The following is a 23,064-nucleotide window of genomic DNA, read 5'->3' as shown; positions in this document are numbered from 1 at the left end:
AGTAAGCACTCAATAAATCTTTATTGTTTCTTTCTTTATTTTTAAAAGACATTTCACTGAAAGAATTTGACGACAAGCCTGACTGGGAGAAAATATTTGCAAAAGACATACCTGATAAAGGGGTGTTATCTAAAACACACAAAGAACTCTTAAAACTGGACTAGAAAACAAATAACCCAATTTAAAAATGAGCAAAAGGGCTTCTCTGGTGGCGCAGGGGTTAAGAATCCATCTGCCAATACAGGGGACACGGGTTCGAGCCCTGCTGCGGGAAGATCCCACATGCCGCAGAGCAACTAAGCCCGTGCGCCTCAACTACCGAGCCTGCGCTCTAGAGCCCACGAGCCACAACTACTGAGCCCGAGTGCCACAACTACTGAAGCCCGCACGCCTAGAGCCTGTGCTCTGTAACAAGAGAAGCCACCCAATGAGAAGCCCGCGCACCACAACAAAGAGTAGCCCCTGCTCGCCGCAACTACAGAAAGCCCGTGTGCAGCAACGAAGACCCAACGCAGCCAAAAATAAAAATAAATAAATTTATTAAAATAAATAAATAAAATAAATAAAAATGAGCAAAAGAGCCGAACAGACAACTCACCGATAAAGATATACACATGGCAAATAAGTATAAGAAAAGATGTTCCACATCATATGTTAATCAAGGAAATGCAAATTAAGACAATAATGAGATACAACCACGCAGAATGGTAAAAATTGAAAACAGTGGCAACACCAAATGTTGAGAAGGGTATGGAACAATAGGAACTCTTATTCATTGCTGGTGGGAATGCAAAATGGTTCGGCCATTCTGGAAGACAATTTGTCAGTTTCTTATAAAACTAAACATACTCTTACCATATGATCCAGCACATAAATAAACTGTGGTCCATCCAGACAATCCAATATTATCAAGTACTAAAAAGAAAGGAGCTATCAAGCCTTGAGAAGACAGGAGGAACCTTAACTGCACATTACTAAGTGAAGGGAGCTAATCAGAAAAGGCTACATATTTGTGTGATTCCAATTCTGTGACATCCTGAAAAAGGCAAAACTATGGAGACAGTAAAAAGATCAGTGGTTGCCAGGGGTGGGGTTGGAAGAGGGAGGGATAAATAAGTGGAGCACAGAGGATTTTAAGGGCAGTGAAACTACTCTGTATGGTACCATAATACGGTGGATATATGTAAATATACACTTGTCTAAACCTATAGAATGTTCAACACCAAGAGTGAACCGTATTACAAACTATGGACTTTGGGTGATTATGACCCGTGGATGTGGGTTCATTGACTGTACAAATATCCCACTCTGTTGGGGACACTGATAGTAGGGGAGGCTGTGTGTGTGGAGGCAGGGGGTGTATGGGAAATTTCTGGACCTTCCATTCAACCGTGCTATGAACCTAAAACTGCTCTAAAAGTATATTACCCCCTTACCAAAAAAAAAAAGACATCTCAAAATATTATTGATAGAATGTCCAGTTTTTAGTTAATATTTCCAAATAGTTGAGGGGGGAAACAGATTTAGAAAACACTGAGCCCCCCACACGGGAAATGACCTCTGACTTGTGGCCCCTCTGGAGACAAGCCAAAAAGGCCTTGCTACAGTCAGACACAGGCGTATCCACACAGCCAACATTAGGCCTTCTAATCAGCTCAGGAAGTTGAACCAATTCCATATCTCCTTCTCATGTAAATAACCTAAACAGTAGCCAAAGGCAGGCCGTTTTAAAAGAAACAGAGAAAAACAAACCCACACAACACAGCAAGCACCACCTGCACACTGGCTGACCGACCCCTGGCTAATACAGCTCTAACCCACCTCCCGCCAGGCTCCTTCTCTATGTCTCAGCCTTCCCACCTCCTGAGCCCACAGGAGCTTTAAGACACAATGTAGTTTAAATAGTTAAGTTAAGCATAATAAAACCATTTTTCAGAAGTTTGCCAAAAGTTTTGTTTTGAGTGTCATATCTGGTTGTCACGCAAGTTGTCAATTTTTAATATACAGATTTAATAAATTAAAAATTTAAATCATTAGACATTCAGAATCTGTAACTACTTTTTGAAATCCCAACTCCATAAAATTGCTTACTTCAGGAGTACTTTTTTCTTCCACACATGCTCTCCTCCCTCCCTCTGTGAGAGAGGCTGGCCTGATGCACACCTCCGCCCAGAGGACGGCCTGTTGGTGGAGCCAGAGACCAACGCACTCCAGTGTGGACCCACCGTCCCAGAAGGTGGCAAGTCAGTCCTCCAAGGGGGCCGCTGCACTCCAGCCTACACAGTATTAACAAATGAAAAGGCTTCCCACTCAGCAAGCCCAGGTGCCAAGTGCCAGGAAAGCCATCCACTGCTCACCTATCCATATGTGTGCCCTCCGCCATCACTCTTGACAAACTACTTGAAAAAAAAAAAACTCAGAAAATGAGTATTCAATGAAACCTATGATGTTTCTCCTCTAAACCTCTTCTTAATATGACAAATGACACAAATAAAATAAATGGTACTAGGTCCAAAATTATTAATTATTTTACTGAACTATTGTTACTGTTGTTGTCTTTTCTTCACTTCTATATATAAGCAAAAAAAATTTTAATGTTTGATTCTTTGTAGTTCATCTCAGTGTAACTAAATTAAAAAATTTAACATTTAAATTTACATCCAATTAATAAGTTGTTCTAGCTGTAGATGCAAATTTAAAATACTAGTAATTTCAAATAAACCAAATTTAAATATAAATATTTGACCTAAAAGTCAGTCAGCGTTACAGTTGTAAAAGCGTCAATACTCTTTCATTTCTCCCTCCCACACTCACATCAAGTTTTCAACTTCAAAAAGAAATCCCATCACCTCCCAGTTTTAAAAAAATTTTCTATCTCACCAGAAAACAAACCAGAAAAGGAAAGAAAATAAGATTCTCAAGGACTCATCATCACTGCCTGGGTTGGGTGGTCTGTAAGCCCCTCCCCAGTGTGGTAGGGGGACAAGTCCTTCACTGGGCTGCCCATGGCTGAGCATGGCTGGAGGAGGTATCTTAAGTTTGGATGGGGTTTCTACTCCATATAAAAAGAGTAAAACACTTTGCTCTTTTATTTTATACCACAACACAATACACAGAGGAGCCCCTAGCAGCAGTCCAGAGGGCAGCTTTCCACCATTCGTATGTCACAGACAACTAAAGGACCACCAGAGGATTCTGGGAGAAGGAAGAGAACTGCCAGGATGGTAGAATCAGGGTGATCTTTCCTTTTGCAAAATGAACTCAATGGTGCTACATGTCACTTTTAATAAAAAGAAAGAACATTTAAAAACAGAAATGTGCATCTGACACAAGAACAGCAATTCTAAGAATCTACTAATTCAAAATTCAATCACTGTATTGTTAATAATAGCAAAAACAGTTAATCTAAATGTTGAACCACAGGGGATGGTAAGGTAATTCACAGCACTTCCAACAGAAGGAAGCTCATGCAGCATGTTTTAAGAGTTAACACCATGAAAAAAAGTAATTGAGTGAAAAGAGGAGACAAAAATCCTACCTATAAAGGGAGTCTCTACTATTTAAAAAACAAATTTAAACCTATTCATAGAATAATGCACATATGTTTTGTGCCAACAGTGGCTACCTACGGATGGTGAGATTACAGGTAATTTTTCCTATCCCTTTTAATTGTTCCAAATGTTCTACTGCAAGCATTATGTTATATTATTTTAAAATTTACAATATTTCAAAATAAACTTAATTTGATCATTTAAACTCTAGCCCACAGCCCCACTCAGCTGTCTGCTGGAGGTCAGCCCTCAAACACGTGCCCAGAGGGTGATGCACGAAGAGCCTTCTGCAGCCAACTGCTAAGTTTTATACGCTTTTTCCTGGAGAGTGCTTTCTAACCTCAGGTGCCTACCAGAAGCTGCTGGAGAGGTTTTCCAAAGTATACACGCACACAAACACACACACACATCCCTCCCACTGTCCCCTCCGCCAGTCTCTGCAGGGAAAGGGAGGTCCAAGCACCATTTTTCAAAAGACCTCCATGTGACGGTAATGCGTACCCCTGGTAAAGAGCCAGAGGTGGAACAAACAAAGTTGGACATTTGGCACCACCTCACAGCCCATCCCAGTAAGGGGCTGAGTCAACTAGGGCTCCCACTTTGCCTGCAGAGCAGGGCTTACTCAGGTTCTAAGCACCAGGTAGGGCCAACACATCACCAAAATGATAGTAATGAGGCCAGTGAGGGGTGCGAGGCAGACACGTACTGCGCCTTCTGCTCTTCCGAGAGGGAGGGAGCAAAGGCGGCGGCCGGGGAGCATAAGGGCTGAGAATCCTGAACCTGGGCAGGGCACTCTGACCACAGGCCCCACAAGTCTGAGCGACAAGCTCAGCTTCCACTGCACATCCTATCTGCTCCTCACTGTGTGTACCACCCCAAATGCTATGTTTTTGGCTGACGTCAAAATTGGAAAGGCCAAAGAAACCTGTGCCTTAATAATAAATCCTGGGGATTTACCAGTGCCTCAAATTCAACAGGTCCAAAACGAAATCCAGCCACTCCCCATCGGTTAGGGCAGCGCTAAGGTGTAGGTTTACTCCTAGGACCTCCCCACCCCCGCAGCACGTGCTGCCCTCTGACAGGACCCGGTCCTGTTGAGGTGCTGGTCTCAGCACCCTGTCCACTACAGCCTGTGGCCCACGCAGAACCAACCAGTATGCTTCCACCTCTTCTCATGTTTTGAAACAGGTGACCTCCTGGGAGCACCAGCCTAGATCCTTCCCCTCCCTTCAGCCAGGAGGGAATTCAGGTCCACAGGAAAGCAGGAAGAGTCTAAGGACATCACCACCGAGAAAGACACAGGAGACAGTGGGGAATGGAGACACCACAGGCCCTGAGAAGCACCTGAGACCATCTCAGTCCCTCCTCCTCCATAGTGGAGCTTCTGCTTCAACCAGCTTGAATTCCAGCACTCCGCAGGTCAAAGGGGGCCCAGGACAAGAAGTACACAGAACAAAGAAAGGACAGTGAAAACTATAGGACAAAACCAGAAAAAACACCAGACTAGAACATTAATGCCAGAAGGAAAAACATAAAGGGCATATCCATAAGCCAAAAGATCTGTGTTATCCTCTTGGACAGGGCTTAGCACCTGCTCTGTCTCCCAAGTGCTCAGACTAGTCAATGTCAGCAGCAAGAACCATTAACTAGAGCCTAGAGGTCTGTCTGCCTGATGCCCACAATCCCCTCACTCCTGCGAGCTGCACCACACAGTATCCCTGCTCCCTCCCTCCTTGCAAGGGCACCTACAGTTGCCAGCTTACCCACATGCCATGAATTCCAGTGCTAAGCAAGAAGATGCACAGGAAGTGCCTGGGACTCCAGGAAGTGCTCACCCTGCTGCCTGGAATGCAGGGGTAATGCTGGAATGCTGGCCATCAAACATTACAAAAACAAGAGCCATAGTAAATTCATATTTTTAAAATGAGAGAGAGGGACTTCCCTGGTGGCGCAGTGGTTAAGAATCCACCTGCCAACGCAGGGGACATGGGTTCGAGCCCTGGTCTGGGAAGATCCCGCATGCCGCGGAGCCACTAAGCCTGCGCGCCACAACTACTGAAGCCCTCTTCCCTAGGGCCCATGCTCCGTAACAAGAGAAGCCATGGCAATGAGAAGCCCGCGCACTGCAACGAAGAGTAGCCCCTGCTCGCCGCAACTAGAGAAAGCCCACACACAGCAACAAAGACCCAACGCAGCCCCCCACCACCACAAAAAAATAAATTAATTAAAATAAAAAAATAAAATGAGAGAGAAATACACTTCCATGTGTACAAAATCCCTCATCCATAATTCTGAAATCACCAAAGTCTGGGTTTTTTTGTTATTCATTTGGCCACAAAGCCTGATCTGAAAGCGGAAATGTACATGTTTCTCTGCAGAAACAGGATATGACTGAGGGGTAGCACTGCCCAGCCTTTGCAGAAGATCCCAGGAGCTGATTTATACATAAGCACTGGGTCACCCTTCTACAATCCCAAAGCATTCGGAATTCCAAAAGATTTCTGCCCCGCAGGTCTGTGCAAGGATCTTTTTAAGGCCCTGCTAGCTTCTGTCTAGTCATGAGCAGCAAAACCTAGGCCTGGCTCTGCATCCATCTCCAGCCCCCCTCTTCTCAAGTGCAGCACCTAACCCTAACCCCCCACCCCCACCCCACCGCCATGTAGTCATGATCGTCCTTCTGCTCAGACCACCAGAGCTCCCTGGCTGACGAAGGACAAACTCCTGGGCAGGCAGGGTACTCCCTAGCCTCAGGCCCCATGCCCATCAGTCCACATACGCAGCTTTCTAGACTGTGCCTTACTCCAACTACCCCCAGCCTCCCTGTCCCCACATGCTCCCTCCCACCAAGGCAGGGCCACATCTTCTTGGCCCTCGCATCATAGCCCTGCCTGAAGAAGCTCAACTGCTGGGCCCTCGAAAAGCCAAGGAGTTTCATTGTGGATTCTTGTTTATTGTGAGGGAAAGACTTGAGATCAGAGAGAGGCAACATTTACTATAGTTTAAAGTACTGGGGACTTCCCTGGTGGCGCAGTGGTTGGGAATCTGCCTGCCAATGCAGGGGACACGGGTTCCATCCTTGGTCCGGGAGTATCCCACGTGCCGCAGAGTGACTGCGCCACAACTACTGAGCCTGTGCTCTGGAGCCCACAAGCCACAGCCGCTGAGGCCCGTGTGCCTGGAGCCCCTACTCTGCAACGGGAGAAGCCACAGTGGTGAGAGGCCCGCGCACCACCGATGAGGAGTAGCCCCCACTCGCCGCAACTAGAGAAAGCCCGCGCGCAGCAACGAAGACTCAAAGCAGCCAAAAATTAATTAATTAATTAATAAAATTGCCCATGCTCAAGCTCCAGTCCAGGCTAACTAAATCAGAGTTTCTAGGGGTGAGGCTTGAGCATCAGTGTTTAAAAAAAAAAAAAAAGTACTGACCTCTCTAAACTGGAGGTGCCCTGAGGCCCTGCCCCTGCTTTGCTCCCCATCTGAAGCCCCCGGGCCCACCCCAACCAGAGAAAGGGCAGGCACCCAGACATCTAAAAAAGCACAGTTACTACACGGAAGGAGAAGAGTGACCTTGAACTGTCCAAAGTACAGATGCCAACAACAGACAGGATGGTCTGGGGCAGAATCAGGAAAAGTAATCCCTCTTTCCTTTCAAAAATGAAAAGGAAAAGAAAGCTTTCTTTGCCTATGTCCACAGATAAAAACTTTAACACAAGCCCAACAAATAAACAATTTATTTTTGATGAATCGGATTTTCCTTGCTACCAATCAGAAAGTTAGATCTAAAGAATAAAATTCCCATCAGACTGCCCTATGAAGGCAACGCAAACAGAACATAGAAATTTCAACACGTGGGGGCCATGCAACATTTATGCCAATAACTGACTTCACGTTACTTCCTATTCCTCCTTTAGAGCAGGGGGGCAATCCTCACATGGCTGAGAATTGGAGATTATTTTTAAAATACTCATTCCTAAGAGCTGACAAGCAGTGACATCATCTACTGATGGGCACAGATGCCACAATCCGTGGACACAGCCTATTCTAGGAACAAGACACACACAGCATTTCAAAGCGAGACGAAATGTTCTTCCATGTCAAAAGAGTATTACAAAATAAGCAAACATTCACTTACATCATCACAGCTCTTCAGCCTATTATATAACATACACAGGCCACTTCACAGTCACAAGGCAGGTCTAGAAGCCACAGGGAGTGTAATTCACTTGCTGCAGAATATGAATAACTAATATGCCTAAAAAACACATTAATCTAAATCAGAGTAGTCAACTTTTAGATGCAACAGTTTCTTATTAAACAGAAACATATGCTCATTACAGTAATTTTTTTTAAAAAGGAAAACAGAAATGTCAACCCATGGTGCCCATTTGAAGGTAAGCATTCTTACCATCTTAATGCTGTTTTAAATGCAGATATGCAGGGCTTCCCTGGTGGCACAGTGGTTGAGAATCTGCCTGCCAATGCAGGGGACACGGGTTCGAGCCCTGGTCTGGGAAGATTCCACATGCCGCGGAGCAACTGGGCCCGTGAGCCACAACTACTGAGCCTGCGCGTCTGGAGCCTGTGCTCCGCACCTAGAGAGGCCGCGATAGTGAGAGGCCCGCGCACCGCGATGAAGAGGCGCCCCCGCTTGCCGCAACTAGAGAAAGCCCTTGCGCAGAAACAAAGACCCAACACAGCTAAAAATAAATAAATAATAAAAATAATAAAAATAAAGGAATCCCTTTAAAAAAAATAAAATAAAATAAATGCAGATATGCATCAAGTATGCCACACACATACACTTACATTTCTAACCGATGGAATTACACCACACACGCTTGTTCTTTAACTTTTCCTGCTGAATACGAGACTTTCTTTCTATGTGAATAAACACACTTTAATGACTATATGGTATTTCCCTGGCCATGAGTAATTTACATATCTGAATGCAAAAAATAGATTAGAGAAATCAGTGCTATTAAAAAGCTTATTTTATTATTAGAGAAATGCAAATCAAAACTACAATGAGGTATCACCTCACACCAGTCAGAATGGCCATCAGCAGAAAGTCTACAAATGGACTTCCCTGGTGGCGCAGTGGTTAAGAATCCGCCTGCCAATGCAGGGGACACAGGTTCGAGCCCTGGTCCGGGAAGATCCCACATGCCGCGGAGCATCTAAGTCCGTGCGCCACAACTACTGAGCCTGCGCTCTAGAGCCCGCGAGCCACAACTACTGCAACCCGTGTGCCTAGAACCTGTGCTCTGCAACAAAGAGAAGCCACTGCAATGAGAAGCCCACACACCACAACAAAGAGTAGTCCCCGCTTGCCGCAACTAGAGAAAGGCCACGCACAGCCATGAAGACCCAACGCAGCCAAAAAACACATTAAAAAAAAAAAAAGTCTACAAATGATAAATGCTGGAGAGGGTGTGGAGAAAAGGGAACCCTCCTACACTGTTGGTGGGAATGTATATCGGTGCAGCCACTATGGAGAACAGTATGGAGGTTCCTTAAAAAACTGAAAATAGAGTTACCATATTATCTGGCAATCCCACCCTGGATCCTACGGGGCATATATCTGGAAAAAACTCTAATTCGAAAAGATACATGCAGCCCAATGTTCACTGCAGCATTATTTACAATAGCCAAGACATGGAAGCAACCACTGACAGATGAATGGATAAAGAAGATGTGGTATATGTATACAATGGAATTATTACTCAGCCATAAAAAAGAATGAAATCCGGCCGTTTACAGCAACATGGATGGACCTAGAGATTATCATACTAAGTGAAGTAAGTCAGAGAAAGACAAATATCGTAACACTTATATGTGGAATCTAAAAAATTATGCAAATGAACTTATTCACAAAACACAGACTCACAGACATAAAGAACAAACTTATGAAAAAAAAAAAAAAAGAACAAACTTATGGTTACCAAAGGAGAAAAGGGTTGGGGAGGGATAAATTAGGAGCTTGGGATTAACAGATACACACTACTATATATGAATAAGAAGGTCCAACTGCATGGCACAGGGAACTAGATTCAGTATCTTATGATACCCTATAATGGAAAAGAATCTGAAAAAGTACATGTACATATATATATGAACCACTTTGCTATACATCAGAAACTAACAGCACGGTAAACCAACTATAGTTGAATTTTTTTTTTAAAAAAAAAAAGAGCAAAAATAAATAAATTGAATAAACATCTTATTGGTTTTAAAAAAAAAAAACAGCCAATTTTAGATTGACCTGTAGAGTTTCCCATCTTCCATCCAATGGCTTTTTCTTGGCCTTGAGTAAAGCTTAGTGCTTTAAAACACTGGCAAGAAAACTGGATGTGGGTTCGAATCTCAGCTCTGCCATTTCCAAGCTATGCAACTTCGGGTTAATACTTCCAAGCCTCAACTCTCAACTGGAATAGGGATAGGAATCAACTCAACAGAACTCACAGAGCAAATGCGAGCAGAAGCTGCAGGTCGGTGCCCCACAGCCTCCATTCCATCCTCAGTACCATCTATATGTAAGAACTTCACCCTTTCCCACTGGCCTACACATGGCAACATTTGAAAACATTTGTAATAACTTAAATGCAAAATTATTTCTTACTTTATGCAAAACATCCTGCAGGTACTAAGAAACATTTCTTTAACAAAATCACTATTATGATCTTAACTTTTTTCTAAGGGATTTTAAAGAAAATGAATCAACTTCACACAGCGTTAAGACTCCTGAAGAAATTTCATATCTTCTGATTCAAAGTATAGACCCTAACAAATTACTAAGAATAGTCAAGACAGACTTATTGGAAATGAATGAGAGTGTGACTTTCATGTCATTTTGCACTCAAGGTAATTTAGAAATTTTGTCGCACTCTATTTCACTTTTAAAAAAATGAGACAATAAGTTTGATTTTATTCAAATATTGTCATATCTCTAAATCCAAGGAAAACAACTGGACTATTTCATACTCAGTGAAAAATGAGAATTAAAAGAATTAAAAATTTCACTGGAAAGAACTAATCAATCAGAGTGACATCAGCAAAATGGCTCAGTAGGAAGCTCCAAGCTCTCATCCCCCACAACACACACACACACACACACACACACAAGCAGAAACTGTCAGAACCAATATGTGGAAAACCCTGCAAAGCAGTCAGAAATCTGTAACCACTAAGTGCTGAATTGAGAAAGAGGTACTGGAAGGTAGGAAAGTTTTAGAATTTGCTACCCCTGTCCATCCCCTCTGCAGGGCAGCAGCAGACTTGGTCTTAAAGCATAAATGGTCTTAAAGTGAAGCAGCCTGGGTTGCCAATGTGGGACTGTTTCCCTGGTTCTAGGGAGCAGAGCATATCTTGAGACAATTTATTGCATATGTCTGTTCCAACCTGTCTGAGGGCTACCTGAAGGACTGACACAGGCACCTCTGTGTTTTGCCTACCTCAGAACTCAGGCTGAAAAAGCTTGAAAACACTGCAAATCAAATCTGCCCCAGAGCCTAAGGTGAAAGATTACAGTCCAAATATACAATACACTGCCTAAGGCAAAAGATGGGGAGAGTTTTCCTGGGAAATTAGGACATTCAAAAGTAACAGTGCAGGGGGGAGAGGGGGACTCGGAATTGGTTGTAAATACTTTGCATATTGTCTGATTAAACACAAACAGATGGGGTGGGGGGAGTAACAGTGCATGCTGGGAAATTCAGAAAGCCACACAGATGCCCAGCGCAAGATGCATGCTCATGTAAGACCTGAGAAGACCCTGGGCTTTCACCTTGGGCTGATCCCCAAGCACAGTGCAAGCCTGACCAAAAGTTGAAGGAGGGCCCAGGCACAGAGACAACTTTCAAAGACTGGGAGATGGGAGAGCTCCTGGTGTTCGAGGAAATCTCTGCCAAAACACCAGCTGAGGGACTTCCCTGGCAGTCCAGTGGTTAAGACTCCATGCTTCCACTCAAGGGGTCATGGGTTGATCCCTGGTCGGGGATCTAGGATCCCGCATGCCACAGCCAAAAAAAAAAGAAACACCAAACAACAACGACAACAAAACCCCCCACCAGCTGAACACAAGCCATGAAATAGGACTTCAGGGATCACTTTGTCAAGGAATACAGTCTTTGCAATAGCAGTTTGAGAAAATCGCTAGGCAAAAAGGAGTCCTGTAGCCTTCAACAAATGAAAAACAGCCATCCCTAGGGAAGGTGGAAAATCTGATTTTCAGAACTATTACATTATAACAGTCAAATGTCCTGTTTTCAATAACAAAGAAATTACAAGGCACACAAAGAAACAGGAAAGTATGACTCAAAGGAACAAAATTAATGAACAGAAATCATCTCAGAAGGTGAGAGATAGGACTTGCTAGATAAAGACTTTAAAACAACTGTGTTAAGTATGCTCAAATAACTAAAACAACTGTGTTAAGTATGCTCAAATAACTAAAAAAAACACAAAGAACTAAAGGAAATCAGGAAAACGACGTATTGACAAAAATGGAATATCAATAAAGAATACAAAGTATAAGAAGGAACACCACAAAGCCTGGAGCTGAAAAGTACAGTAACTGAAGAAATTCACTACAGGGGTCCAACAGTATATTTGAGCAGGTAGAAGAATGAATCAGCAAATTTAAAAGATAGGACCAATGAAATGATCAAGTCTGAGGAGCAGAAAGAAAAAAGACTGAACACAGCCCAAAGGACTCATGGGACATCAACGAGCAGACCAACATACACATTTTGGGAGTCCCAAAAGAAGAGAGAAAAAGACAGAAAGAATATTTTTTAAAAAATCATGGCAGAAAATGTCCCAAATTTGATGAAAAGACATGAACCTACAAATCCAAAACACTCAACAAAGTCCAAGTAGGTTAAACTCAGAGGTCCCACACTGAAACATTATAATTAAACCATCGAAAGACAAAGAAAGAATCTTGAAAGCAGCAAGAGAGAAGTAACATGTTACATACAAGCACTCTCAATAAGGTTAACAGCTGATTTCTTATCAGAGACCACGGAGGCCAGAAGACAGTGGGATGACACTTAAAGTCCTTAAAAAACAAAACAAACAAACAACAACAAAAAACTGTCGACCTACCAAGAATTATATCCGGCAAAACTGTCCTTCATAAACAAGGGAGAAATTAAGACATTCCTCAATAAACAAAAGTTGAGGGAGTTTGTTAACATTAGACCTGCCCTACAAGAAAGGTTAGAGGGTGTCCTTCAGGTTGAAATGAAAGACCAGTAAACAGTGACTCAAAGTCATACAAAGAAAAAGATTTCCAGTGAAGATAAACACATGAGAAAATATAAAGATTAGTATTGTGACTATGGTTTGTAACTCCACTTTCCTACAGGATTCAAAAAACAAATGCATAAAAATAATTATAAATCTGGGAGTTCCCTGGCAGTCCAGGTTAGGACTCGGCACTTTCACTGCTGTGGCCCCGGGTTCAATGCCTGGTCAGGGAAATAAGATCCCGCAAAATGCAAAAAAAAAAAAAACTATGTTATTTGGCACATATGTATGAAGATGTAATTTGTGACAAAACATAAAAGGGAGAAAGAAGAACTGTATAGGAGCAGAGTTTTTGTTTTTGAAGTTGATATCAATTCAAAATAGACTGTTTTAAATTTAGGATATTAAATGTAACCCACATGGTAACCATAAAGAAAATATCTTAAAAATACACTCGAAAGGAAATGAGAAGATAATCAAAACAGTTGACTACAAAAAAAATCAACTGAACATAAAAGAAGGCAGTTAGGGAGGAAATGAGGAACCAAAAAACTCTAAGACAAAGAAAAGAAAACAAACAGCAAAATGGCAGAGTCCTTCCTTATCAGTAATTACTTTAAATGTAAATGAATTAAACTCTCCAATCAAAATACTTGAGACAAGAAATTTAAGATGTTTTCTTTAGAGAACAAACATTAATATTCATTCAGCAACTCTCCTGCGTCAGGCAAAGGCAATCCATACAACAACCCCATGAAGTCGATGCAGTAATATCCATGTTTACAGAAGAGGACCCTGAGGTTAAGAGATTAAATAGCTCAGCCACAGGGGGAGGGGCTCTTGCCTTCCTTTGGCCAAAGTGACATTATGACAGTGTTTCAGTAGCCTGATGAGCATACAGTGCCTGCCTTAGTCATTCTCAGCCCACCCTCAACCTTTCCTACGTGGAGCGGTTTGTGGAGAATAACACAGAGAGGGGAATAACAAGCAACCTCTGGGATGTGATTCTTAAGTGAAGCCCCTTGAAAGCTGCCCTCCAAAGAACAGAAAGGAGACCTAGGCTGATCCAGAGCTAGCTAGGGTTACTGGACACCAGGAGGTGAGGGATGCTCAACCAGCCTTCTCAGTTGAGCTCCACCTCAACCTACAGACAATGCAATGACTCACAGAGGCTTGGTCAGATGCCCAAAGTTAATCTGCAGCCAAGCCAGGATGCTGTTCCAACAGCATGAGGTGTCCTCCAACAACTATAACCAAGGCTTAGCGCACTGCTTTAACAAATAATGGCATAAGTATACAAGTCAGTCACAAATAAAAGCGGTCAAATAATCGTCATTCCCAAAATACTAAAATCACTTTAAAAATTATTTATAGGGACTTCCCTGGTGGTCCAGTGGTTAAGACTCTGCTCTACCAATGCAGGGGGTCCAGGTTCCATCCCTGGTCAGGGAACTAGATCCTGCATGCCGCAACTAAAAGATCCTGCGTGCCTGCAACTAAAAGATCCTGCATACTGCAACAAAGATCTCGCACCTGGCAACAAAGATCTGCGTGCCGCAACCAAGACCAAAAAGTAAATAAATAAATATTTTAAAAAATTATTTATAAAAGTAAAGCTCTTCCCATGAGAGACACACAGGAAAAGAAACCCTAAACATTGAATGCCTGGTTACTAGGAACCCACAGATGTTATAAAGAACTAGATATTTTTCAAAACTGTGACTAACAGATAAATTTGCATCAACAAGAAAGTTGTCTGAAAGACAACTTTTAAGAGAGAACAAAATAAAAGATCAATGGAAAATAAAGTATAACTTTCAGAGGTGGGGCAGGAGTGGGGGTTAGAGTTGGACCACCTCATTAGGACAAGGACATGCTCTGGACTGGGCAATCCCAGAAGGATCTCCCCAGACCTCTGCAAAAGTCCTAAGCCAGAAGAACTACTAGGAGCCTGGCCCTCCTCCAGCCGAAGGCATGAGGCCATAGGAGCCAGGATCTGTGCATCTGCTCTGTGGGAGAAGTGAAGACATATTTGCAGGGACGTAGGCAAGACTAGATCCACCTTGTCTAGCATGGAGCAACACTGAAGAAAAGAAAACTGCATGGTCTGACTTGCTCCTGGAACAGGTCTACAGAAGCTACCCTGCAGCATGACAACAGTTATATGATCAATGCACATCATCAAGGACATTTTTATTCAACTACAGGAAATTCTGTCCACGTGTATCCAGGCTTCCCCTGACCCCCTCCATGTATCAATCAACTTTAACTTTAAAAAACATATATACAAAACCAAAAAGGCCATTTAGGATGGTCCACCATCAATATAAACAAGAAGACAAGTGCAGGGAACTGTAGAATCAAAGAGTGAATTTAATTTTATTTATAACTGTTCTAAACTGTTTCCTTTGGTGCAATATCTATCAAACACAAACCTTGCAGCCTACAAACAAATTCACCAACAGACACTTGAGTCCTTATCATGTTCCTGGCACTACTCAAGGTCACTGAAGGTCACAGGCCACAGTCCCAGGAAGTGTACAACCTGAGGATGAACGACCCCAGCCCACGGAACACTTGAGTGCCAAGGTACAGGATATGAGCAGTGTTTAAAACACGTGTGGGCAAGTTCAGAAGGAGACTAGGCAAAGTGGGAACACAAGACTCAAGGAGGAACCAGAATGGACAGTTTACATTTAAACCACATCTTCCTCCACCCAGCTCAAACAGCTATAAAACTGATGCTCATAAACCTAACATCCTCCAAAAGTTTAGAAGTGGCAAAAACATAGTATTTTTAATACATCACTTAAGCACTAAAAATGCTACTACAGTCTGAAAAAGACCAGAAAAACACAACACTCTCCAATCTACTTGTTTAGGGTTTTCTGTATCCCATCTGTTCAAGAGTCAAAAGATGAGTTTCATACTGCTGACAACTGGTGACTAAATACTATGAAAAAACGGCATCTGACAGCAGTCTTTCACAGTGTGGTTGTAATGACACTAATTCACACTCCCTCACTCCATCAGTTCATTTTCCAGGAGAACCAAGACCACAAAAAACTGGAACAACTCCACTAAGACAACTCAGTGTTCTTCTCATTAACCGTAAGTGCTTGTAAGGTAATTTGACCAACCTAACTAAAGCCACTGGATATGCCTGAGCGCACATATTCCAAGGGGGAGAACATCAGGCTACTCCCTAAAGTACTAAGGCCAATCTTCTTACAACCCAGGTTAAGGTTTAGGATCGCTTCCCGTGAGTGTCCTTCCAAAGTTGCAAAGAGAATGATTCTATGCCAGGCCTCTCCACCTCAGGCTTCGTTTCAGAAAGGCACCTGCCACTGAATTAGAAACAAATGCTTTGGTACCTTAAAGGTTGTAAATAGGTACCATCTGTAAGTTATTAAAATTCACCATCTATGGGGCTAAGAATATCATCACACTGTTACTGACTGCTAAGATCACTGTGCTCCAGGGGTCTCCACCGTCCTACCACTGATGCTTGGGGCAGAATCATCCTCTGTTGTGGGGGGGCTGTCCTGTGTATCGCATTATTTTTGGCAGCATCCCTGGCCCCAGCCCACCAGATGCCAGTCGCACCCCCTCCCAATTGTACCAACCTAACATGTCTCCAGAGGTTGCCGAATATCCTGGGGAAGGGAAGGGTACCCCAGTGAGAACCACTGTTGTACTCTGATACCTTTCACTGGATAAGATACAGAAGCACTCTGCAAATGACGAACTGCAGCAAAAGCCAAATAATGTCTAACATCCCTATGGAATTCCAGCAGAGCACCAAACATATACTCCAGAAACTGAGGCATGCTAGGAAAGGCAGCTTCCTAAGAGGTGCTTTCTAATCTCCCTGCAGCCATTTCCTGGGATGACGGCAGTAACACTTTGTCATGGTGCTCAAGCTGCTTCAAATCACAGAAATGGCAATGTGTGCCGCCTTCAATGTGCCCTGGTGTACTGTGTTTCATTAGCAAATTCAAAAAATCCTCATTATAAACGAGGACCAGGGATTTCCCTGGTGGCACAGTGGTTAAGAATCCGCCTGCCAACGCAGGGGACACGGTCTTCGAGCCCTGCTCCGGGAAGATCCCACATGCTGCGGAGCAACTAAGGCCATGCACCACAACTACTGAGCCTGCGCTCTAGAGCCCATGAGGCACAACTACTGAGCCCGCGTGCCACAACTACTGAGCCCGCACACCTAGAGCTGGTGCTCCACAACAAGAGAAGCCACTGTAACGAGAAGCCCGCATACTGCAACGAAGAGTAGCCCCCGCTCGCCGCAACTAGAGAAAGCCCAGGCACAGCAACAAAGACCCAATGCAGCCAAAAATAAATTTATTAAAAAACAAAAACTAGGACCAGAAGTGTGGGAGCTGACTTACTGTATTATCGTTAAGATATTGTAAACTCTCCAAAACCCAGACATAAAAGAAAACATGAGCTACACAAAAATGTTAAACAGATAAGAATACTATCCAAAATGCTAATTGCTTTGGTTAAAAGCTTCCTTATTTTAGAAATCCTCTTTTCTTCATTTAAAACACACAAAAAAACCTTTCTCTCACCAAAGCAAGAATCGTTGAATTTTCACAGTGGAAAAACTTGCTGTTACTGAGGCTGTTGCCTCGTCTTGTGGAATATTTCCACCAATTATGCATGAAGCTATGCTGTGCTTCTGCAACTGTGTATCTAGATGAGACCTGCTGATGAACAGGGGACCATAAATGGTGGGGGAGCCACACCTGACTAGAATCCTGTCACTAAATGATCAACATTGAGAATATTCAAGCAACAGTAATGTCCTAAATCAGCAGCCAACAGGCACATGTATGCTATTTTTTTTTTAAGATTTTTTTGACGTGGACAATTTTTAAAGTCTTTATTGAATGTTACAATATTGCTTCTGTTTTATGTTTTGGTTTTTTGGCCGTGAGGCATGTGGGATCTCAGCTCCCTGACCAGGGATTGAACCTGCACCCCCTCATTGGAAGGTGAAGTCTTAAACCACCGGACTGCAGGGAAGTCCCTGCACATGTATATTATATATGTACCAAGTGATGATGGATCTGTGCCATTACCAGGGGGAACAAAAACATATAGGACCTGGTCCCCACCTTGGAGGACCAGCAGGGGAGAAAGTCAAACAAGAAGACAAGTTCCAGCACAAGGTGATGAGGAGGAAACGTTTTGCCTCACCCAGCTTGACAGCGGAAAGTGTTGCTGACAGGCTAGTCCCAAGAACGGGCTCCATAACCTACCCCTCCTAGGCGGTCCACAGCACTTTGAATGTCTGAAAAGCACACGGCTGACATTCGAGGCCTGCAGGGGAACCCAGCTTCAGGTCCTCACTGTCTCTAAGAAAGAGACCATGGCCCAAGTTTCAAAAGTATATGCGGGAACTTCCCTGGTGGCACAGTGGTTAAGAATCCACCTGCCAATGCAGGGGACAAGGGTTCAAGCCCTGGTCCGGGAAGATCCCACATGCCGTGGAAAAACTAAGCCCGTGTGCCACAACTACTGAGCCTGCGCTCTAGCGCCCGCGTGTTGCAACTACTGAAGCCCGCGCACCTCGAGCCCGTGCCCCGCAACAGGAGAAGCCACTGCAATGAGAAGCCCGCGCACTGCAACGAAGAGTAGCCCCCGCTCGCCGCAACTAGAGAAAGCCTGCACGCAGCAACGAAGACCCAACGCAGACAAACATACATACATACATATGTACATACATAAATAAATAAAAAATTTTTAAAAAGTAAACGTGGTTTGTGGGACTTCCCTGGTGGCGCAGTGGTTAAGAGTCTGCCTGCCAACGCAGGGGACACGGGTTCGAGCCCTGGTCCGGGAAGAGCCCACATGCCACGGAGCAACTAAGCCCGTGCGCCACAACTACTGAGCCTGCGCTCTAGAGCCCGCGAGCCACAACTACTGAGCCCATGCGCCACAACTACTGAAGCCTGCGTGCCTAGAGCCTGTGCTCCACTGCAATGAGAAGCCCGCTCACCGCACTCGCCGCAACTAGAGAAAGCAGCAACGAAGACCCAGAGCAGCCAAAAATAAGTAAATAAATTTATTAAAAAAAAAAAAAAAAAAAAAGACTCCGTGCTCCCAATGCAGGGGGCCCGGGTTCGACCCTTAGTCAGGGAACTAGATCCCACATGCATGCCACAACTAAGAGTTTTGCATGCTGCAACTAAGGAGCCCGCCTGCCACAACTAAGGAGCCGGCAAGCCACAACTAAGGAGCCCACCTGCCGCAACTAACACCCGGCGCAACTAAATAAATGAGAAATAATTTCCTAAAAAAAGTGTATGCGGTTCGTTACACTTCAATAAAAAGGCAGTTTTAGAAAGAAAAACAGTATACTGTAAATTGCAAAGTTCTTCGACTGGACAGAGAAGCCATCCTTCAATTACAAAATGAGTTTGGCCAATGGCATTAATGAACAAGAATCCTTCAAATCAGATGGCAAACAGGACATGACTTTTAACCAGTTCCTTTTCCTGACTTTGCCCCCAAGGCAGAGGCACTTTTCCTTTCCCCCTGAAATGGGGAAGGTTTGTGGTGAAGCCGACATACTGGAGTGGAGGAGAACCAGAACGGAGGCTCTGGGAGAGAGGGCACCCCCAGACAGACCTGGCGTGCTGGACGACACCATCCACGTCCCATGGCCTGGCTTTATCCTCAGGTCCTGGCAGGGAAAAGACAACTTCTCCCAGCTGAAGAAATTTCAAACTTCGCTCACTACTCCCAGAGGCTCTTGATCAATTTACTGCAAACACGTGTGCATGCGTGTGGAGCTATGAGCAAGTTGGAGAGTGCTGGCCCCTTGAGGACATTTTCACCCCCATGTCATATTTTCTGTCACGTTAGATCTCCATAGGCCCCTCCACACCAGGACACTGTGATAGATAAAATACAAGCAGCCCCTGATGTCTAGCAAGGGCAAGGGCACAGGCATGGTGTTAACCGTGCCACACAATGTCACTTATTATCCCTGTTAAAAGTGAGGGAACTAAAACTCAGATAGGTTAAGCGGCAGGTCTGGAATTTGACTCCAGTCTGTCCAGCCCCAGAGCCCATCCTTGCCTTCTCCTGATACAGTTAGCTGGCACACAAATGACCACTACAGGTGACAGGTCCCACCATGTAGCCTTGTTCTCAAACTCTGTTAGAAATTAAAATTATTTTAAATCTAACCATCTTAAACTATTCCTTAAGTAAACATTAAAATGAATAGAATGAGCTTTACCACTAGAAGAACTACTAAACACTATGTAAAGTACAAGTAAGCTGGTTATTGGGTTATTTTTAACTTAGTAAAGTAATAATTATGCTAAAATAGCTGCACTGTGTTCCCAATGTCTACAAATCAGTGATAATAAAAATGTATCTCAATTTGCCAAATGAATATATATTGTAGCTTTTAAAAAAAATACATAGTGGTCATTAAAAGCAATTAATTTGTAAACTGAGCACTTTCCGAAGTGTAAAGCACCTCCGCTCCTCTGCTGTGGATCTGCCATTACATGTCGCCCACTTCTGGGTCCTGGACTCCAGCCATCCTAGACCCCAGATCTTAGCTCTGCCTACAAGCTGGTCAGAGTCTCAGGTCATAAAATGAAGGTGTTTCAGCCAACCCTGCAGCCCTGAAACAAAAAAACATGCCAGACCTCACTAGTGGCTCTGCTTAGGTCTTCTAAGAAGACACCCTCGGGACTTCCCTGGTGGCGCAGTGGTTAAGAATCCGCCTGCCAATGCAGGGGACACGGGTTCGAGCCCTGGCCCGGGAAGATCCCACATGCCATGGAGCAACTAAGCCCGTGCGCCACAACTACTGAGCCCATGTGCCACAACTACTGAAGCCCATGCGCCTAGAGCCCGTGTTCCACAAGAGAAGCCACCACAATGAGAAGCCCGCACACCACAACGAAGAGTAGCCCCCACTCTCCAAAACTAGAGAAAGTCCACACACAGCAACAAAGACCCAACGCAGCCTTAAATAAATAAATAAATAAATAAAAGAAGAAGACACCCTCATTTTGGTGGGAATGCAAACTGGTACAGCCACTATGGAGAACAGTATGGAGGTTCCTTAAAAAACTGAAAATAGAGCTATCATATGAGCCAGCAATCCCACTCCTGGGCATATATCCGGAGAAAACCATAATTCGAAAAGATACATGCACCCCGGTGTTCACTGCAGCACTATTCACAATAGCCAGGACATGGAAGCAACCTGAATGTCCATCAACAGAGGAATGGATAAAGAAGATGTGGTACATATATACAATGGAATATTACTCAGCCATAAAAGAAGAACAAAATAATGCCATTTGCAGCAACATGGATGGACCTAGAGATTCTCATACTGAGCGAACTAAGTCAGACAGAGAAAGACAAATATCATATGATATTGCTTATATGTGGAATCTAAAAAAAGGCTACAAATGAACTTATCTACAAAACCTAAATAGACTTACAGATGTAGAAAATAAACTTATGGTTATGGTGGTGGGGGGGGTGTAAGAGTAGGGGAGGGATAAATTGGAAGACTGGGATTGATACATACACACTACTATATATAAAATAGATAACTAATAAGGACCTACTGTATAGCACAGGAAACTCTTACTCAATACTCTGTAATGGCCTCTATTAGGAAAAGAATCTAAGAAAGAGTGGATATATGTAATTGTATAACAGGTTCACTTTGCTGAAACTAACAAAACATGGTAAATCAATTATACCCCAATAAAAATTAAAAAAAAAGAAGACACCCTCATTTTATCATCTCCTACTGGGAACTCTATCCTCCACACCTCATCTGTGTCCATTCTTTGGGCCTCAGCTACATATCTCAGCGGTCCCCGCACCCACTTCACCCTGGTGATCCACATGGTTTCTACTCCCTCTAACCCTAATATCGCCTCTGCCTTCCTTAGAATATCCACCCTCTCCCCACAAACACTTCTTACACCCCCACTCCCTCCTCCCTCTCTTCACCCAGGAGTCCCACACCCCATCTCCTTCCTCATCCTCCAAAACATCCTAATCACCAAGCCCATGGCTTCCCATGGAGGGTGACACTGCAGGTCACTGTCCTTTTCCCAAGGCTCTCCTCTCTTGGTACACCCCTTCTTATTTCCTTCTTCCTGGTACTGGTATTCTCTGGGAAACTTGGTTCTGCCCAATCCCTATTATCTAAGCAGGACTGAGTCACTGTGAGATCCTTCAGTTCTCTTCTTGGAGTCTTCACCTGCGAAGCTCCAGAAGCCACTGTCTGCTCAGCTTTCTCCTGTCCTCACCTTAGAGGATGCTACCTATGATTTAGTGAGAAAGTCTTCAAGTGACATTACCAAACTTCATCTGCAAGTTAAAACATGCCACATAAGAAAGAGGAGGTGTGCTGTATCACCAACCGATAGGCAGTTAATTCAGCATAGAAACAGGGTCACTTTCTAAATAAACACAACTGCAGTTCTGCATGTTAAATATCTTTGGGCAATAGTAAATTCAACTTGTTCTATTTATGCTTGGCTATTAGATATTTAGGATCTTACTGATTGGAAAATACATCAGATTCACTTGACATTTCAAAGTATAAACAACAGTTAAAGAGTTGTTTATTTTTATTTATAAATTATGCTTAGTTTGCTACCATGGCCACAAGAAGAGCAACAGCAGCAAAACCAGACATTCCTGCCCAACAGATCTTCCTAAAACACTTTACTGCTCACTCAGGCGCCAGACCAGGTCCTTAGACAAACAAGGACCCTGTCCTCAAAGAGAACATTCTTCATTCTCTCGTTGACCACTGTGAAAATGCTCCCCAACCAGGCCCAGGCAAACATCATGCTCCACAAACCTGTCCCCAAAGTCCTTTCCAGCCTGAATTCTCTCTCTCCAGTGCCTGGATGCTGGCCCAGCCACACCTGCAAGGTCACTCTACCTGCCCACTTCAGGAGCCCAGCCCAGGTGGCCCAGGGCTCCCCCACCTAGATCACTCCACAGACCACCTCCCCCCCAGTCCCAATAACACCTGAACCTCCAACAAGTCAGACGCTCCTGGGGAGGAAAAAGTTGCATCTCTGTACACACAGCCCTGCATACTTGGCCAAAAACCAAGGATTTTTGGAAATCACTTGTTTTCTGGAAAACCACACTATGGCACTCTTGTACATATTCAGCTCAAACCCCCGCCCCCCCCCAACATACACACTCACACGCCGGTCCTCACTAGGCA

At 43.9% G+C, this 23,064-nt stretch overlaps 1 protein-coding gene and 1 non-coding gene across 3 annotated transcripts in view; one reads left to right on the top strand and one right to left on the bottom strand.

The window, feature by feature from the left end:
* FOXK2 (forkhead box K2) overlaps positions 1–23,064 on the bottom strand; it is a 67,251-nt gene that overhangs the window by 41,032 nt on the left and 3,155 nt on the right. The gene's annotated exons all lie outside the window — the stretch shown is intronic.
* Positions 14,180–14,252, top strand: TRNAG-ACC (transfer RNA glycine (anticodon ACC)). Its single transcript has one exon. It is a non-coding gene; the product is annotated as a tRNA-Gly (tRNA).

Source organism: Eschrichtius robustus, chromosome 20, assembly GCF_028021215.1.
Source record: "Eschrichtius robustus isolate mEscRob2 chromosome 20, mEscRob2.pri, whole genome shotgun sequence".
Taxonomy (NCBI): Eukaryota; Metazoa; Chordata; class Mammalia; order Artiodactyla; family Eschrichtiidae; genus Eschrichtius; species Eschrichtius robustus.
Note: the sequence above shows the minus strand (reverse complement) of the source record. Positions and strands in the feature narration are given on the sequence as shown.